This window comes from Salvelinus fontinalis, chromosome 42 (genome assembly GCF_029448725.1).
Source record: "Salvelinus fontinalis isolate EN_2023a chromosome 42, ASM2944872v1, whole genome shotgun sequence".
Classification (NCBI taxonomy): domain Eukaryota; kingdom Metazoa; phylum Chordata; class Actinopteri; order Salmoniformes; family Salmonidae; genus Salvelinus; species Salvelinus fontinalis.
Window position 1 is genome coordinate 8,170,554 of NC_074706.1, and position 19,301 is coordinate 8,189,854.

General features: G+C 44.5%; 1 protein-coding gene across 2 annotated transcripts in view; it reads left to right on the forward strand.

Annotated features, from left to right (window-relative positions):
* Positions 1 to 19,301, forward strand: part of LOC129841128 (teneurin-3-like) — a 570,942-nt gene that overhangs the window by 326,984 nt on the left and 224,657 nt on the right. For both annotated transcript variants that reach the window (XM_055909241.1, XM_055909243.1), the window contains one exon: positions 2,400 to 2,569. The gene's annotated coding sequence lies outside the window, so the exon portion shown is untranslated. The remainder of the gene's footprint in view (positions 1 to 2,399; positions 2,570 to 19,301) is intronic.

The window sequence follows — 19,301 nt, forward strand, 5'->3', positions numbered from 1 at the left end:
CTTGATTGGTTTCATAATAATAGTCTATTATTAGTAGGCTAGTCTAGAAAATACCTGAGCTGTTTATTGTCTGCCTGTTAAAACTCTCCCCTGTGTGTGTGTGCGTGTGTGTGCATGTGTGTGTGTGTGCGTGTGTGTGCGTGTGTGTGTGTGTGTGTGTGTGTGTGTGTGTGTGTGTGTGTGTGTTCGTATGTATCCACTCTTATCTCCCAGGCTCCTCAGCGGTGCGGTTATCATCTCGAGAGTGTGTTCCACCGTGTATCCCCGTCCCTGTGCATTATTTTAATACTCCTCCATAAATGGCTTCCTCAGTGCCTCCATTCCCATGTCGACACCTCGGGCCGGCCGCGAATCCCATCCGTTTTATGATGTGATCCACATTTTTATGGCAGGATTCACGGCCGCAAACCTCTTCCAGGCAGAAAATCAAGAAGCTGCGTTCCCAGCGCTCCGGTACGCTCCGGTCGCCCCGTGTGTCAGAATTTGTTGTATTTCCCAAATGAGAAACACTGAGTGTAAAGAGAGAGGGCTATTTACAGAAAACCCAGGAATAATCTCCACATATATAAGGACATAGACACTAGGGGTTCGTTATCAAATAGACCATTTTAGACATGTTGTTGAGATGGCTGCTTTGCTGTTGATTTAAGTAGGATTTATAAGACTTTAAAAAGTTGGATTATGTTCAGTAATTTTGAAGTCAGGACTGTATGTGTTTTAATATCAAATAATCTGTTATCGCAGTTTATATTGGTCACTGAGGTAATTTTCTTTCTTCTGTGGTTCAGCGGCTCGAAACCTGTGTTTTTAGACGGGATGTTTTCTCTTTATGACTCTGAACGATAAAACCTCAATACCCACACAGCAAACAGCATGGACTTTCCCCCTCCCAAAAACCAGTGCACGCTCTTAGCGGCCATTTTGTTTTTTCTGTCTATCTGCCTTGTAGGTGTAGTAGGTTATTGCTAATAGAGGCGTCGTTCTCCTGCTTTATCAGGCAGAGAGCAGTGCCTCTCCTGTTCTCCTCAGCCTAGCAGGGGTCTCTCTCCTAACGCCCCCAAATCCCCTTTCTGCCCCCTTCGCCCCTGCCACCTCCATGGAACTTCAAATCCCATCCCCATGGGGTGCCAACGGTTCCTCTGAGCCTACCCTGCCTACCTCACCCCCCCCCCCCCCCCCCCCTCCACCACTCTTCACCCCCCTTCCCCCTTCCCCACTGTCCTCGTACTCGCCTTCCTTAAAAAGAGCCCAAAAACGCACACTGATGTAAATAAATCCCTGTCTCATCTCTCTTCCCCCGTATCTCTTTATCCCTTTAGATATAATGGATGGTAAATGTTGCCCAAATCCATTGCCTTTCTTACCACCGAAGAAACTACCGTCAGCAAGATAACCATCACATTAAAGACACCATCGGGAAATCCTCACAAACCATAATCAATGGACTCTAAAATGCTGCGCAATCATCACAGATAGAACACAGCTGCTGAAACGTTTTGCTGAAATTGTCTGAGATGGTTTTTTTGATGAATGATCAGATGTACAGTTTGTTGCACAATATGTTGAAATATTAAGGGGTTTTCAAAGCTTGTCCTTTTGGCACAAAATGGCCGTTCTATGAGGCCGCCGAGGCCCTGGAATGTAGTTAGTGAGGAGGAGACTGGGGAGGATAGACCTCCCTCTAATGAGGACACACTATAGGGAACATATTCATACTGTACTCTCCCCGTGGCTCCCCAGTGTCCTCCGTCCTAAGTAGCATCCCAGGGCCTCGTCTGCCTCATAGGACACCATTTTGTGCCAAAAGAGCGAGCTGTGAAAATAACTTACTATTTCAACATACTACCATAAATCTGATCATTAATCAAAAAGAATTGTGTGGGGGGCTGTATCTGTTCCCTGTAGTGTGTCCTCATCAGGGGGAGGGAGGTTCTATCCCGCACAGTAACTGTCACATGACCACTATACACTCTAACGATGTCTGTGAAGGATACTGTGAAGGAGCACAGTTCTGTCTGCACATTCATTTTTCTGAACACATTTTACATTACATTTACATTTAAGTAATTTAGCAGACGCTCTTATCCAGAGCGACTTACAAATTGGTGCATTCACCTTATGACATCCAGTGGAACAGCCACTTTACAGTAGTGCATCTAAATCTTTTAAACACAAAGTACCTGTTTCCCACATTAATGACACTAAATACTGTACTGCGCTCATTATTCCAGGTTATTATGGTAAAGGGGAATGTGTACTCAATAACCTACTTCCATGGGATAGTAAGTAATTGGTGTGTACATGCAGACGAACATTTGTCCTACTACTTTGGCCTGGTGATTTGTTGTAAAAAAAAAAAAAAAACTAATAGTGTTTGTTCTCTTCTTTTTTTATTGGAGGATGAAGAGCTGATCGCCAGACGCACAGCGAAGCAGCAATACTGAGCTTTCCTGAGAGACCAATGGATTTTTCTTTTTCAAAGTATATATAAACCCCATTGGTTCTTTTGATTTTGAAGAGGATCGGATTGGTCAGATGACTTCCATTTACGCGGCATACCGACTCCCTGGTAAGAACGTTTCTATTTGATTTGATTCGTTCCATCCTGTTAAAGTAATTCCATGACACTTTACATCAAATGCAATACAATGTTTGAATAATTATTCAGTAGATTGTTCTAATTCATGCTATAAAAACTATTCATCTGAAAAAATGTATAGATGCATTTCAAAACCCCGGTAGTAACCAGTGTCGTTGTAGAATCCATATTTCTGCCTGCACTCACATGGCAACTCGTAATCCCTGAGACTCCCGGGGTGGCTTCGCCCTCTGCCTACATCACTTCCTGTTGAGAAAACCCCAGCCCTCCGAGACCCAATAAAATGCTGATGTCAAACTCAACTAGCCAATCAGCGTGTGTGCAACAAGCGAATCAAAGCCAACACCTTCTTACGATATTATTATGCACACCGACACGTTGGTGTGTATGCGTAGTGCACATCACGCCATTGAGAGAGGGGGGGAAACGGAGTTTTTCAGAGTACTAGAAGTCTTTGAAATAACATTGTCCCACATATCACTTTGAGAATGTACCCCCTCCGTTCTTTCTTTCAAAAATGTTTTGACAATGAATAGAGCAGCATCTCAGCGAAGTAGGGCAACGGATACCATGGCGGGGTCTGCATTCACGGAATATGAATTTTAGAATGCAAGATATTTTGTGCTGAAGTGATTTGAATAGGCTATTCGTTAAAAGTCACCAGTAGTGCGTCTAAATTCATCACTATTGATGTACTGTAATTAAATACTGTATTTATTTACTGTAATTTCTTCTGACTGGCCACAGAAGTGCATCTTCGTCAATTTGTGACCCGGACCGATGTCTTTTTAACAGTCTTCACTTCACAGGGCTCTTCTGGAAACGACACATATTGTTGGGTTAAGACTTTCTTTCTCTGCAAAGAAAGAGAGAAGAGAGCCCGGGTCGGGTGGTGGCAGTTGAGGGGAAAGAGAGGGGGCATGGTTCAAATGATGTTTTCACGCGATTGAATGGCAAGAGTTGGAGTATATATTATTGGGCTTTCATGCAGATAATACCAGTTGATGAAAGCACTGTATTGATGTGCGAAGGAGAGAAGAATGCAGACGGGCCACAGCCAGGGCGATAGGGAGGCTGTATTCTCTGATAACTTCATCGCAGCGTGGGGTCAGAACGCTAGTAGAGAGAGAGAGAACACGGGGAAAAGGGGATTAAGGCAAGCGTTGCAGTCTGGAACCTCAGCCGGAGACCACCTGCTGAGTCACAGGGCCCTGGACTATAGCTGATGTTTCTGATCAGTTCTTCTATTGTCTGTCTGCCTGCCTATCTCTGTCCTCTCTCTCGCTCTCTCTCTCTATTTCTCTCTGTCTTTCTCGCTCTCTTTCCCTCTCTGTGTCTCTCTTTCTTCTCTCTCAATCTCTCCTGCTCTCTCTCTCTCTATTTTCTCTCTCTCTCTATTTCTCTCTGCCCCTCCCCACCCCTCTGTAAGAGAAGAGAGAGTTTCCTCCCCTTTCATGAGGAAGGATTAGCCGGTGGTCATTTTTCTTATTCTACCCCTTTTCAGCAATGCCAAAGAAGAATCCATTTTCCTGTCGGGTTGCCATAGAGAGTGACATGTACAAAGAGCATGAACTATACGATTGTGGATGTGTCCGGTCCCAGTTCTTCCTCCCTTTCTTCACGAGAGAGGAACTTTAAGCGAAAATAAAACTTTTAAAAAGAGAAGAAGAAAAAAGCTATTAAAAGATAATTATCTACAGGAGAGGTCAAATCTTGAAAAAGCCACATTTCTTTCTCTTGTGAATTGGAACTAATGGTTTGTCAGGGGAGGAAGGGGGTTACGCGCCCTCTGTGAGTCTATCTGACTAAGGTCTTTTCTCCTTCTGGGGGACAGAGGGGATCTGAAAAGCACCTTTTTTTTTACTGTCACCGCAGGTGGGAGCTTTGGGAGCTGAAGATGACTATCAAATGGCGGAGTCATTTACATTTACAATGTCGTCACATTACATTATTTGGCTCAGCACAAGAAAGCATGGAAGTCGGCTAACAGCTTTTAATAAAACATCGCTATTTAGACACTGCCTTACTTCATCAGCCTCAGTTTTTAGCCTCAGTTTGAGTTAGTCACTCATAATATTAACGTAATATACAGTATATATATACTATTATGTCATCCCATACAAAGCTACTATTGACCTAAATAGGAGGTTCATACTCCTTAAATGAGGCTATGGATATTGGGCATGTTAAACAGCTGGAGGTTGGGTCTCGTGACCTGTCAAAACGATATTGTATCACCTAAGCTTTATTAAAAGATCACATTGGGGATCAGCCTAACAATGAGTGGACATCCCCTTGTGTAGCCTATAGGTCTTGTGATGTACACCGCTGTAGATGCATCAGTATTGCATGTTTCATGGGAGCCAGGAGGTTAGAGCTAGGTCCTTTGATGGAAGGGAGTCAGGTTCAGTCATTTCCCCTAGCATGTCCTGCTCCATACATAACAGTGGTGATAAATGACTACAGGACTGTGAGCTAGAGGAGACCTTAGAAGGACACCTGCCACCGTACACCACGCAGGTGTCCAACCACGTCTGGTTCCACTTTACCCAGCATGCAAGAGGAGACGCCAATACCTTTTAGGCTATACGCTCGCACGACATCGGTAATGTGCGGCGGGGGCGCCTCCCTATCCCTGGAGAGAAGAAGATTTGGAGAGATTTTGGGAGAGTTGCCATCAAATTCAGCAGGTCAGGAGTGATATCTCCAAAATGTTTAGTGCAGTAAGTCGTGGTTCAATATCCTGGTTTGGGTTGTGTATTTATTGTTGTGTCCTACAAGAGTTTGGTTTTCTCTTTGTGCATTAAACTCTTTGTCTTGCCTTTTTCCAGTAGAATGTAAGAAAACTATGGCTCCTCGACTGATTCATCTAAACCCTCCAAGCACGTTAACGCTAACATTTCAGTTTGCTTTGGTTTTATTTGAGGCCTTTTTTGTGATACTCTCTGTAGCGTTTAACATGTTTCGCTGAGACGTCTGCAGTCAGCGGAGGACATTCTCTCCAACGACGAGAAGGACTTAATTGGCCTGTCGGTCTTTTGATTAGCGCGGACAATATTTTTCAAACCTCCTCATATTAATGTGTCCCTCTCCCCTCCGCTAGAGAGTGGTCCGAGAGGCTTGCTGATCCCTCCTGCCAACTCTAAATAGCATATTCCAGGAAAGAGCTCCACATGGGCAATTATACAATTACATCACTGCAGATTTAGACAGATGTCTCATAACATGTCTGAGATGTAATCATTCTCCACCTAACGCATTTAGAGAAGAAAAATGATCTCAAATGCACACAATGTAGATGTTTTTGTGGTAATGTGGTATGACTCTCAAGCGCACAACGGTTACAACTACTACTACCACTAATGTTATTCATACATTCATAGTAAGAATGAAACAATAATACTTGTACGCATTTGTACAATTCTGTGGTTGCTACAGTATGTCCCTGTCTGTCTTTTCAGATAAATGCATGTACTTGAAGGGATTACAACAGTATTTCACTTTTCTTTCTGCCTGTCTAACTGCAGACAGGATTAGTTGTAAAATAAAAATGCTAAGACACATTTTTCACTGCTCTTAGCATAGACTATTCGTCACCGATGAACTCTTTGTTAATCCGTCCCCAAGCAACAATGTCTTGTCCAATAACTGGGAGCATTGTTGCAGAGAGGAGATGCCTTCAGAGAACATGCCTGACCATTTAACCTGGAGTTGAACTAAAGTGAACTGTGTCCTCTGCAGTGCCACCACTTTCCTGAAAATACCAGGCTCAGAACGGAGACGGAGACTAGGAAGGGATCCACACTCTTTTGTTCTAAGATGGCCAACCGTTTAAAAAAAACACATTTCCCTTTAATTGCTTCGAACATAAAATACAAAATCCCCCCGCTGCTCAGTGCTCCCAGCCTCCCAGAAGTAGGATTTTGGTCATGATTGATTGTTTACCTCTTTAAATGCGTTGTTGGATGCTAAGGCCAAACTATTATAGTGAAGCTGGGAGGATAGAGGAGAGGACAGGGTTGGGACTGTTCCCTGGTGCCAGTTGTAAAGCCCGTTGACATTGTCATAGACTTAGACCCGGGCTGCCTGACCACACAAACACCCCCTTGAGACACCATTGTTATGGGGGGACACAGTGGGCAGCCACACTGTAGGCTATTCTCTGTTGTGATTTTAAAATATGGTGGGTAAAGTGATCCAACTGTATGATGGGTTTTAATAATGATAATTATGTCATCCCAGCATATAGGCTTTCTATGGTACATATTTAGGCAGCCATTTCCCCTTTGTGCTTTGTGGGATCTTGTTTTTGTGTAGTGCATGTGAGCACTGCATTTTCCTCACGTTTCGTTTGTTCGGTTATTGTTTTGTTTTGCTTTGAGTTTCACATAGGATTAGAAGATGTGGAACCCAGATCCCGCTGCGCTTTGGTCCAGTTATTATGACGATCGTGACAGATATCTGATTACTGGGTTGTTTACTTATTACTGCACCATATTGATTAGGATATTTACACATACCGTATGTTTTAAGTTACTCAATTATAATATTTGGTCATTGTAATTCAGCTGTTTGAAAGTCTAACACTGATGACCCCACATACTCAAGCCACCACAAATATTACAGTAGTATATCTTTTCTGTTGATAACCATGAATTTGAAAGATGAGCAATTTCAATGTCCAGTTGTCCATTCTTTAGAAAAGACATATCATGACTGGATCATTTCATCATCGTAGACTTATTTTCCCAAGCAACCAGTGATCAGCCTAATATTTTGTCTGAATCCATCTGAACAGTATGAATAGAGATACTCATGAATATGTATCTATGTTTTTGAATCACTTTCAGACTTATCAACTCCATATTGACAGCTGAAAGGTCGCGATTCATCATAATATATGCCATTTGGCGTATGATTTCATTCAAAGCGACCTACAACAGTGAGTGCGTACCATTTTGTGCTGGTGGCCCCAGCGGGAATCAAACCCACGGCCCTGGTGTTGCTAGCGCGCCAGGCTCTTACCAACGGAACCACACAGGACCATTCATAGGCTTGGCTGAATGAAAACTGCATCATTTAATTATCTTTCTTGATTTTCCTTTATGCTTCTTTTAATCCCAGTTAGTGGTCCCAAAAGCGCCCTAATATTGTGATTGGGACTGACAGAGTTATGGAAATGGATGAGATCTGTTTGAAAGGTGACCTTTTAGAGCGGGACTCTCAGGACCCGCGGTCACAATACAGCTGCCTCAGCTCTTTAGTTCCTGTCTCCGTGTGTCACGTCAAAATATCTCCCCCTCATCAAGAAAAAAGAAAAACTACCCCCCCTTATCCCCCAAAGCATTCTGAGGGAAATATCAACCATTATCACACCTGAGGTCCCTCTATTCTGATAACATCTGATAGCTAGTGCTACATGCTAATCACACCCTCCCTTTCTAATAGGTGATGCTAACTAAGACCCAGAAGCCTTATAGTGTGTATTGGTTCCACATGTTAAGGCCAATCAGACCAAGAGATTACTTCATTACTCAAAGCGCCTCGGCCAATTACCCTATGGATGCTAATGTTGCATGCACACGTCATTATACACATTAAAGTGGTTTATTTCCTGAAGGTGTTGAAATATATATGGACTGTAATACTGGGCTGGCCGTGACTAGCAAGTCTTAGTGATGTTATTGAGACACTCAGAGGTGAGCTGTGTGTGTGTGTGTGTGTGTGTGTGTGTGTGTGTGTGTGTGTGTGTGTGTGTGTGTGTGTGTGTGTGTGTGTGTGTGTGTGTGTGTGTGTGTGTGTGTGTGTGTGTGTGTGTGTGTGTGTGTGTGTGTGTGTGTGTGTGTGTGTGTGTGTGTGTGTGTGTGTGTGTGTGTGTGTGTGTGTGTGTGTGTGTGTGTGTGTGAGGGAGCCGAGGTAGAGTAATACAGTTATGCTGCCAGTGTTGTTTTAATGTAGACATGACTATGGGAGAAGGCAGGCTAACTCATAATATAAACCCCAGATCCAGCCGAGACATATCGCAGGAAACTGCAAATAGTCCCCTTTCAGAGTTTCTCATCGCTTGTTCCGTTCCGTAAAAACGCTTTGTAAGCAGGCTTAGTTTCAGAGTCCCTCCATCCATCCATTTGATACGTTTTGGAAAAACAAAACAGTTGCCGTCGCCCCCGTACCAAACTGTCTGGGATTTTTTTTTTACCTCATGAAATATGCATTTAGTACTCCGAGTTTGATGATGTCAGGGAGAGGAAGGTGTGGTGAACTTGCAGCGTTTCACAAAGATAGGCGTGTGATTTTAAAACAGGAAAAGCACTTGCACATCTGAAGATAGGCCCATCTGCACTTTCACTCTCTCCTATCTTTCCAAGGCCTTTTCTGAAATGTATTTATTGCATATCAAATAAACGGCACCAGCAGTGACCGCAGCAAGCGTCTAAACTTTCAGAAACCAATGTATAGGCCGGGATAGATGTACACGTATCAAGCTGTGGCGATGAACTAGTCAGGTCCCAATGGACGCCTCTAAATACTGTAGATGTACTGCAGTCAATTTGGGTGCTTCCTAAATAACACCATATTCCCTATATTGTGCACTACTTTTGACTAGAGCCCTATGGACCCTGGTGAGAAGTAGTGCTCTGTATTGGTCTTTCTATAAATAAAGGGGCCAATGTCTGACATCTTGGTCAACATTTCCAAATGGTTTGATATACATTTCATATTTAGGGAATAGGGTTAAATCTAGGACACAGTCTGTGTTTACTTCAGTGTCATCAAAACATTTTAAAGGGGCAATACAGTTGTGTGTTGGCTTCTTCTTCTGAAGGGAAACTTGGCTCCTAAAGCGTTCAACTCTCTGACCTCTCACAGTAACGTGACAAGCAAGGCCAGTTAGCATGTGTGACTCTGTGAAATAGCTGGCCTGTGACAACACATGTGAATCATGACCAGGAATGTCATGTAACGAGGAGGTCGGCCAGAGAGAAAAAATAACCTGATATTGAAAGACGCCCTCTGTCATGAGATGGCATCGCGTTGGTCTCGCTGACATGCGCCTGGACTGAGCTAGAGGGGTCAAGGGTCTGTGGGAGCAGACCTGTATGCTTTACAGAGTCTAGAGTCTATGAAAATAACAGGTGAACACCCTCTGGCTAGCCAGCCATATTCACCAGCCACTGAACACAGCCTGTCAGGGCTTTTAGTCAGTAAGTGGATCTGATCTGTGTATGGTTGTGTGTGTTTAGCCTCACAATAAGCACTCTCTGTGTGTGTGTGTGTGTGTGTGTGTGTGTGTGTGTGTGTGTGTGTGTGTGTGTGTGTGTGTGTGTGTGTGTGTGTGTGTGTGTGTGTGTGTGTGTGTGTGTGTGTGTGTGTGTGTGTGTGTGTGTGTGTGTGTGTGTGTGTGTGTGTGTGTAGCCCCACCATAGGGGCACAGCTTAAGACTCAAGCATTAGCAAGAGAGAACAGGCAAAGTTTTTCCCTCCCCAAACCACAGATGAATGACATCACCTCGAGCGCATACCTGCAATTGATTAAACTGCTGTTAAGCGGTGTTCTAAAGTGACTCTGTTTTCATGCAGCCAAGAACCATACGATTTGAATTATTACTCGTTTTTGATACGTCGGACTCGAGCCAATAGTCTTTAATGGAATTCTGTTCTTCTGTCGTCTGTTACTATGCTACAACATTCTGGTGTTTGTCTTCTGGATTGTGTTCTGGTTCTTTCAAACATAATATGCCCAAAGTGTACAATAACACTCTGCTTTTCTACCACTCACTGTTCTTATTTGACACACTTATTTGAGAAAGCGACCCTCACTAAGGGGAAAATGAAACAGAAACTTTATACATTTCCTTTTAAAGGAATGAAATGTGGTGTTTCCTTGCTTGATAGGTAGACATGCACACACTCACTCACTCACTCACTCACTCACTCACTCACTCACTCACCCACACCCAGGCAGTCAGGGCCCCACTAGGTGGTCCTGGAGGAGGCCTGTTGGCTCCTAAGTATCACTGACATGTGTTATTATTACCCAATAACATCATTATTCCTGGAGGAACGAAGGAGAAATGTTCCCATTACGTTGCAATGTGGTCTTAATCGTTTGATTTAATTTAATACCTGTTACTGTATTAGAGATGACTAAAATGTTCGCTGGGAGTTGAGAGTTGAGAGCTGGGAGTTGAGTTGAGAGCTGGGAGTTGAGTTGAGAGCTGGGAGCTGGGAGTTGAGAGTTGAGAGCTGGGAGTTGAGTTGAGAGCTGGGAGTTGAGTTGAGAGCTGGGAGCTGGGAGTTGAGAGCTGGGAGTTGAGAGTTGAGAGCTGGGAGTTGAGAGTTGAGAGCTGGGAGTTGAGAGTTGAGAGCTGGGAGTTGAGAGTTGAGAGCTGGGAGTTGAGAGTTGAGAGCTGGGAGTTGAGAGTTGAGAGCTGGGAGTTGAGAGTTGAGAGCTGGGAGTTGAGAGTTGGGAGTTGAGAGTTGAGAGCTGGGAGTTGAGAGTTGAGAGCTGGGAGTTGAGAGTTGAGAGCTGGGAGTTGAGAGCTGGGAGTTGAGAGTTGAGAGTTGAGAGTTGAGAGCTGAGAGTTGAGAGTTGAGAGCTGAGAGTTGAGAGTTGAGAACTGAGAGTTGAGAGACGATTGACGAGATTCAAAGTTTGTTTTTGGCTTCTTGAGGGAATTGAGTAGTTTAGGTACCAGATCAGTTTGTGCGATCATTCCGCTCCTTGTTGTATGCCAAGCAAGAGTGGCAAGGAGTGGAATAATAGCACAAACTGATCTGGGACCAGGCTATACATTGAAAAGATTCTCGTACCACACACTATTCGTTTTTGCCTTGAATCTTTCTTTACAGAGCAGTGTTTCATTACAGTCTTTCTGCTCAGCGGTTCATCTTGTTTCCCATCATGTGTGAAGATGTTTAGCATCGTCACTAACACTTTGGTTTCAGAGGCTCACTGGCCATGCAGTTCTGAACACCGCTTAGTTATATCACTTTGGTTTCAGAGGCTCACTGGCCATGCAGTTCTGAACACCGCTTAGTTATATCACTTTGGTTTCAGAGGCTCACTGGCCATGCAGTTCTGAACACCGCTTAGTTATATCACTTTGGTTTCAGAGGCTCACTGGCCATGCAGTTCTGAACACCGCTTAGTTATATCACCTTGGTTTCAAGCTGTAGTCTGGGATTGGTACGTCCATTTTTGGATATATAAATTAAGGTTATATAGCTGTTTATTCTTGGAGAATACAACTTAGTTCAACTAACATAACCCAGAATGTGCTTGTTTTATGGATATGAGAGTGGTTACATTGAGCCCGAGTCCATCAGCAGTTCTATCTAAATAAGTGTCAGCTTATTTTTTATTTTATCACAGACTGCCCCTTTAAGCATCTGTCCGTCCATGCTGTTCTAAACACTCCTGTCCTTAGTTACTGTCGTTATGTAGAGAAGCACATCGGGCACAAAATTATTCCGGGATGTTTCCAGGATGTTTCCAGGATGTTTCCGGGATGTTTCCGGGATGTTTCCAGGATGTTTCCGGGATGTTTCCGGGATGTTTCCGGGATGTTTCCGGGATGTTTCCGGGATGTTTCCGGGATGTTTCCGGGATGTTTCCAGGATGTTTCCAGGAGAGATACAGACTCTGATCTCTGTCATCACCACTTTGAAGAGGATGGATGGAGGCCCAGACCATTTAACACAATCAACATAGCCTCTCCTGGTGTATCATTTTTCCAAACACATACTTTACACAGAGGCCTACTGAGAACTCACATTATACTCTCATTACTCTCAATTATACTGCAGTACAGCGTAGACTGATTCAAAATGGATGTTTTCCAAGGATGAGAACGGTGATGCAAAATATTTATCAGACATATAATTGTCATGCCTGCTGGTCACTGTGACCCACAGTGTGTGTGTGTGTGTGTGTGTGTGTGTGTGTGTGTGTGTGTGTGTGTGTGTGTGTGTGTGTGTGTGTGTGTGTGTGTGTGTGTGTGTGTGTGTGTGTGTGTGTGTGTGTGTGTGTGTGTGTGTGTGTGTGTGTGCGTGCGTCCATAAACCCTTCTTCAGTTGAGGAAAGAGGGGAACAGGGGATGAGCGTACAGTATGATAGGAGAAGGGGAGTGTTTCCTTAGTTCATTTCCTGTGTTTAGTCTGGCTGGGCGCTCAGCACATCCCCACATCCCAGGCAGCAGAAGCACGCTTTCATTTCCTCCATCGCAAGCATCCCTCCTTCCAACCCTCCCTCCCTCAATCTTGAAGTATGAATTACATTAGCAGGAATCTTTTTTTAAATCTGCTGAGGTGTGTGTGTGTGTGTGTGTGTGTGTGACAAACGTTACAATCTCAAAGTCTACGGCTGTGAATAAGTAAATCCCCTATACATTATACAGTACATGTAAAGCTTGAATCCACCCCTCCATCAGTCTCTTTCTATGGAGGCTGCCCTGGGTCAAGGAGGTGATCCTGGTATCCTGTGTAAAGTCATGGAGGTGATCCTGGTATCCTGGGTAAAGTCATGGAGGTGATCCTGGTATCCTGGGTAAAGTCAAGGAGGTGATCCTGGTATCCTGGGTAAAGTCAAGGAGGTGATCCTGGTATCCTGGGTAAAGTCGAGGAGATCCTGGTATCCTGGGTAAAGTCAAGGAGGAGATCCTGGTATCCTGGGTAAAGTCAAGGAGGTGATCCTGGTATCCTGGGTAAAGTCATGGAGGTGATCCTGGTATCCTGGGTAAAGTCGAGGAGATCCTGGTATCCTGGGTAAAGTCAAGGAGGAGATCCTGGTATCCTGGGTAAAGTCAAGGAGGTGATCCTGGTATCCGGGGTAAAGTCAAGGAGGTGATCCTGGTATCCTGGGTAAAGTCATGGAGGTGATCCTGGTATCCTGGGTAAAGTCAAGGAGGAGATCCTGGTATCCTGGGTAAAGTCGAGGAGATCCTGGTATCCTGGGTGAAGTCAAGGAGGAGATCCTGGTATCCTGGGTAAAGTCAAGGAGGTGATCCTGGTATCCTGGGTAAAGTCAAGGAGGAGATCCTGGTATCCTGGGTAAAGTCATGGAGGTGATCCTGGTATCCTGGGTAAAGTCAAGGAGGAGATCCTGGTATCCGGGGTAAAGTCAAGGAGGAGATCCTGGTATCCTGGGTAAAGTCATGGAGGTGATCCTGGTATCCTGGGTAAAGTCATGGAGGTGATCCTGGTATCCTGGGTAAAGTCAAGGAGGTGATCCTGGTATCCTGGGTAAAGGAAATCAACACCGTAAGACTTAACTAAGACAGAGTGGTGGACAAAAGGAAAAGCATTTGAATGGGAACTAAAATAGAAGCTCTGTCTCCCTCTGTCCTACTGAGGTCACAGAGTAGGACAGAGGAGGTCATGTGTCTCATCTCCCATCAATAATGGTCTAAAGACAAGAGGGAGGATCACAGTAACCTAGACAGTATACCAGAGAGAAAAGAAGAGAATGAGAGAGGCAGGGAGGAACACAGTAACCTAGACAGTATACCAGAGAGAAAAGAAGAGAATGGAGGGAGGGAGGGAGAGGTACAGTATTAATCATTGGGCCTTGTTCCCTCGCCTCCCTCCCTATAAATGGCACACAGCTAGAGACTCTCGCACCAAGCAGGACATATCTGGAGAGATGAGGTCAGGCCTGAAATATATGGTGGCCTATTGTTGAAGTGATGGAGCTAGAGGGAAATAAAGTGAAGGAATTCATCACCGCAGATAACCTCTCTCGAGACATGCCACAGCACACCTAGTACCAATGTTTATAATGTCCTACAGTCAACCAACAGTACAGCCCACCTAGTACCAATGTTTATAATGTCCTAGTCAACCAACAGTACAGCCCACCTAGTACCAATGTTTATAATGTCCTACAGTCAACCAACAGTACAGCCCACCTAGTACCAATGTTTATAATGTCCTACAGTCAACCAACAGTACAGCCCACCTAGTACCAATGTTTATAATGTCCTACAGTCAACCAACAGTACAGCCCACCTAGTACCAATGTTTATAATGTCCTACAGTCAACCAACAGTACAGCCCACCTAGTACCAATGTTTATAATGTCCTACAGTCAACCAACTGTACACACCAACTGTACACACCTATCATTGCTTATCTTAAGGCCATTGGACATACAAGAGCTGTGGACCCATTGGTTATAGTGCTGATGGACGGTGTACATTTTCCATGTCATTGTTTTTCTTATTTGTGTGGAGGTGTAGTAAAGAGCATAGAAGTAGTATGGATCATATCAATGGTGAAATTGGTACTATGTTGACCGTCAGGTGTAATTTCTGAGTGCACCTGTACAGCAAAGTACACCTCTAAATGTGTTTCCAGTATTATCTGGAAGGCAACATCCTGTTGTGTCTTACATAAATATGTACAGTACAGGATATACACTTTAACATGTACAGTACAGGACATACACTTTAAAGTGTATATTCTGTACTGTACATGTTAAAGTGTATATCCTGTATGTGCAACGCTCCATCTGGGCTGCGTGAGTGTGTGCATGGGCCGTGTGAAATGCTCATCTGGCTAGCGCTGTGTTCGTTTGCGTGTGTGTGTGTGTGTGTGTGTGTGTGTGTGTGTGTGTGTGTGTGTGTGTGTGTGTGTGTGTGTGTGTGTGTGTGTGTGTGTGTGTGTGTGTGTGTGTGTGTGTGTGTGTGTGTGTGTGTGTGGTGCGTGTGCATGTGTGTGTGCCCTAGTTGGGAGTTGGCTGGAGATGAGGGGACCCTGAAGCCCAGAGGGATGGGCAGAGTGGTGGAGAGAGAGCGGGTGAGAGAGCAGCCTGGTCACTAGAAACGCACTTTGATTTCAGACGTTTAAAAAGGTCCTGAGGATGTCCATACATACCACCCTCTGCTCTCACCAAAACAACAATACATACCACCCTCTGCTCTCACTAAAACAACAATACATACCACCCTCTGCTCTCACCAAAACAATGATACATACCACCCTCTGCTCTCACCAAAACAACAATACATACCACCCTCTGCTCTCACCAAAACAACAATACATACCACCCTCTGCTCTCACCAAAACAACAATACATACCACCCTCTGCTCTCACCAAAACAACAATACATACCACCCTCTGCTCTCACTAAAACAACAATACATACCACCCTCTGCTCTCACCAAAACAATGATACATACCACCCTCTGCACTCACCAAAACAACAATACATACCACCCTCTGCTCTCACCAAAACAATGATACATACCACCCTCTGCTCTCACCAAAACAACAATACATACCACCCTCTGCTCTCACCAAAACAACAATACATACCACCCTCTGCTCTCGCCAAAACAACAATACATACCACCCTCTGCTCTCACCAAAACAACAATACATACCACCCTCTGCTCTCACTAAAACAACAATACATACCACCCTCTGCTCTCACCAAAACAATGATACATACCACCCTCTGCTCTCACCAAAACAACAATACATACCACCCTCTGCTCTCACCAAAACAACAATACATACCACCCTCTGCTCTCACCAAAACAACAATACATACCACCCTCTGCTCTCACCAAAACAACAATACATACCACCCTCTGCTCTCACCAAAACAACAATACATACCACCCTCTGCTCTCACCAAAACAACAATACATACCACCCTCTGCTCTCACCAAAACAACAATACATACCACCCTCTGCTCTCACCAAAACAACAATACATACCACCCTCTGCACTCACCAAAACAACAATACATACCACCCTCTGCTCTCACCAAAACAACAATACATACCACCCTCTGCTCTCACCAAAACAACAATACATACCACCCTCTGCTCTCACCAAAACAACAATACATACCACCCTCTGGTCTCACCAAAACAACAATACATACCACCCTCTGCTCTCACCAAAACAACAATACATACCACCCTCTGCTCTCGCCAAAACAATGATACATACCACCCTCTGCTCTCACCAAAACAACAATACATACCACCCTCTGCTCTCACCAAAACAACAATACATACCACCCTCTGCACTCACCAAAACAACAATACATACCACCCTCTGCTCTCGCCAAAACAATGATACATACCACCCTCTGCTCTCACCAAAACAACGATACATGCCACCCTCTGCTCTCACCAAAACAACAATACATACCACCCTCTGCTCTCACCAAAACAACAATACATACCACCCTCTGCTCTCACCAAAACAACAATACATACCACCCTCTGCTCTCACCAAAACAACAATACATACCACCCTCTGCTCTCACCAAAACAACAATACATACCACCCTCTGCTCTCACCAAAACAATGATACATGCCACCCTCTGCTCTCGCCAAAACAACAATACATACCACCCTCTGCTCTCACCAAAACAACAATACATACCACCCTCAGCTCTCACCAAAACAACAATACATACCACCCTCTGCTCTCGCCAAAACAATGATACATGCCACCCTCTGCTCTCGCCAAAACAACAATACATACCACCCTCTGCTCTCACCAAAACAACAATACATACCACCCTCTGCTCTCACCAAAACAATGATACATGCCACCCTCTGCTCTCACCAAAACAACAATACATACCACCCTCTGCTCTCACCAAAACAACAATACATACCACCCTCTGCACTCACCAAAACAACAATACATACCACCCTCTGCTCTCACCAAAACAACAATACATACCACCCTCTGCTCTCACCAAAACAACAATACATACCACCCTCTGCTCTCACCAAAACAACAATACATACCACCCTCTGCTCTCACCAAAACAACAATACATACCACCCTCTGCTCTCACCAAAACAACAATACATACCACCCTCTGCTCTCACCAAAACAACAATACATACCACCCTCTGCTCTCACCAAAACAACAATACATACCACCCTCTGCGCTCACCAAAACAATGATACATACCACCCTCTGCTCTCACCAAAACAACGATGGGACACCACTGGGCTCAAACTCACCACACTCAGAGCCAGAGCACGCTGCTTAGACAGCTGCACCACAGCAGTCCACAATGCTCTTTTAAGCAGGAGGTGTACTTGATGACACTATATAAATGGAGACAGCTCATTTTTAAAAATGCTTTCGTTTTATGCTTTCCCCAAACCATAGCCCTAAACTTAACCACTCTGAATTCAAACCTAAACTTAACCCTTTCAGTTGTTTATGTTTAAACCCTGTAACAACATGGAATTAATGGGTCAAAATCAAAAATTGACGTTAATTCAATTACGTCAAATCCCGAAGTGAAACTATGAGATCAGGTTGCAGCGAGATATAGATAGGGAGGGTTGAGGGTGAGGCAAAGAGAGCGAGGTGATGAAGATAGATGGACAGAGAGAGCGAGAGAGCGAGAGAGAGAGAGAGAGAGAGAGAGAGAGAGAGAGAGAGAGAGAGAGAGAGAGAGAGAGAGAGAGAGAGAGAGTGAGAGAGAGACAGAGAGAGAGAGAGAGAGAGAGAGGCCCAGGCAGGCTGTTGACATTGACTTGTCCTAACACTTCACCAGTCATGTGAAAGATGCTCCTGCAGGAGGGAAGGAGAGGAGGAGGGGTTACAGAGCAGACTCACTGCCTCCCAGCTACAAATATACCGTCATTCTGTGTGAGTGTGTGTGTGTGTGCGTGCGTGCGTGCGTGTGTGTGTCATGTGCATTTAGCTGTGTATACTGTGCCATTACCTACTACACTATACACGTGTCTACTGTCTGGTCATGTGTGCGTAACAGTATGTATATACTTAGGCTACTTATGTGAGTGCATCTGATCTACCTTCCTGAAAATACAGGCCAAGGCCCTGTGACCTATGACCTATGGTCAGTAACTCCATTCTGTGCAGGAGGACAGACAGGCGTGTAGCCGTGCCTCTCGCTGTGTCTCTGCCCCTGTCTGGGGCCCCAGAGGTCTTGTGCCAAGCTGTAGGCAGCTCCGCTCCATCCCTGGATCTGGGCAGCCCCATAGGCACAGCTTCTGGGATCAGTGTTGGCACACGTGTCACTTCCACATGTCACTGTGTGTCTCTCTGTCCGTCCGCCTGTCTGTTCCTCAGTTTGACTTATCTCTTATTCTCTGGTGATGGGGAACAGGGAATAAATATGCATTCTTTTGGTTGGAAAATCAGAAATGTCCCCCCCAGGTGTGTGTGTGTTAATGCGTGGTAGTGAGGGAGGAACAAGGTGAGGGAGGGGGATTGAGAGATGAAGTGCTTTGATGATGGTGATGTTTCTTCTATCTCACAGTTGGTATGAATGATTTGTGTGTGATTGGACCGCATCTCAAACACCAGGGGTTCTTTTATCTACTTTCACACTTATGTATTTATCAATCTATCTCCCCTTTCAGCCAGAGCCCATCTTTGTCTATTTACCGGCATTGCACAGCGCTTTTTTTTGATTAGGCTGTTAAAATCAGTGGATGGACGTGTCCTTTTATTCTGAATAGAGTGTAAGGAATGATTGATATCGGAGTGTACGGAATGATTGATATCCATAATTGTGAGGCTTTAGACCAGGCAGAGAACAATGGTACGGATAATGGCTTTTAATAGTGGTAACTTGTTGAGAATAGAGTGCTCTCTGAAAAGACTAAATATGATTTGTTTGGTTTCTCAGAGCAATTGAGCAATAATTGAAATACTGGAGCTGGCCTCGGAAAAAAAATAAACA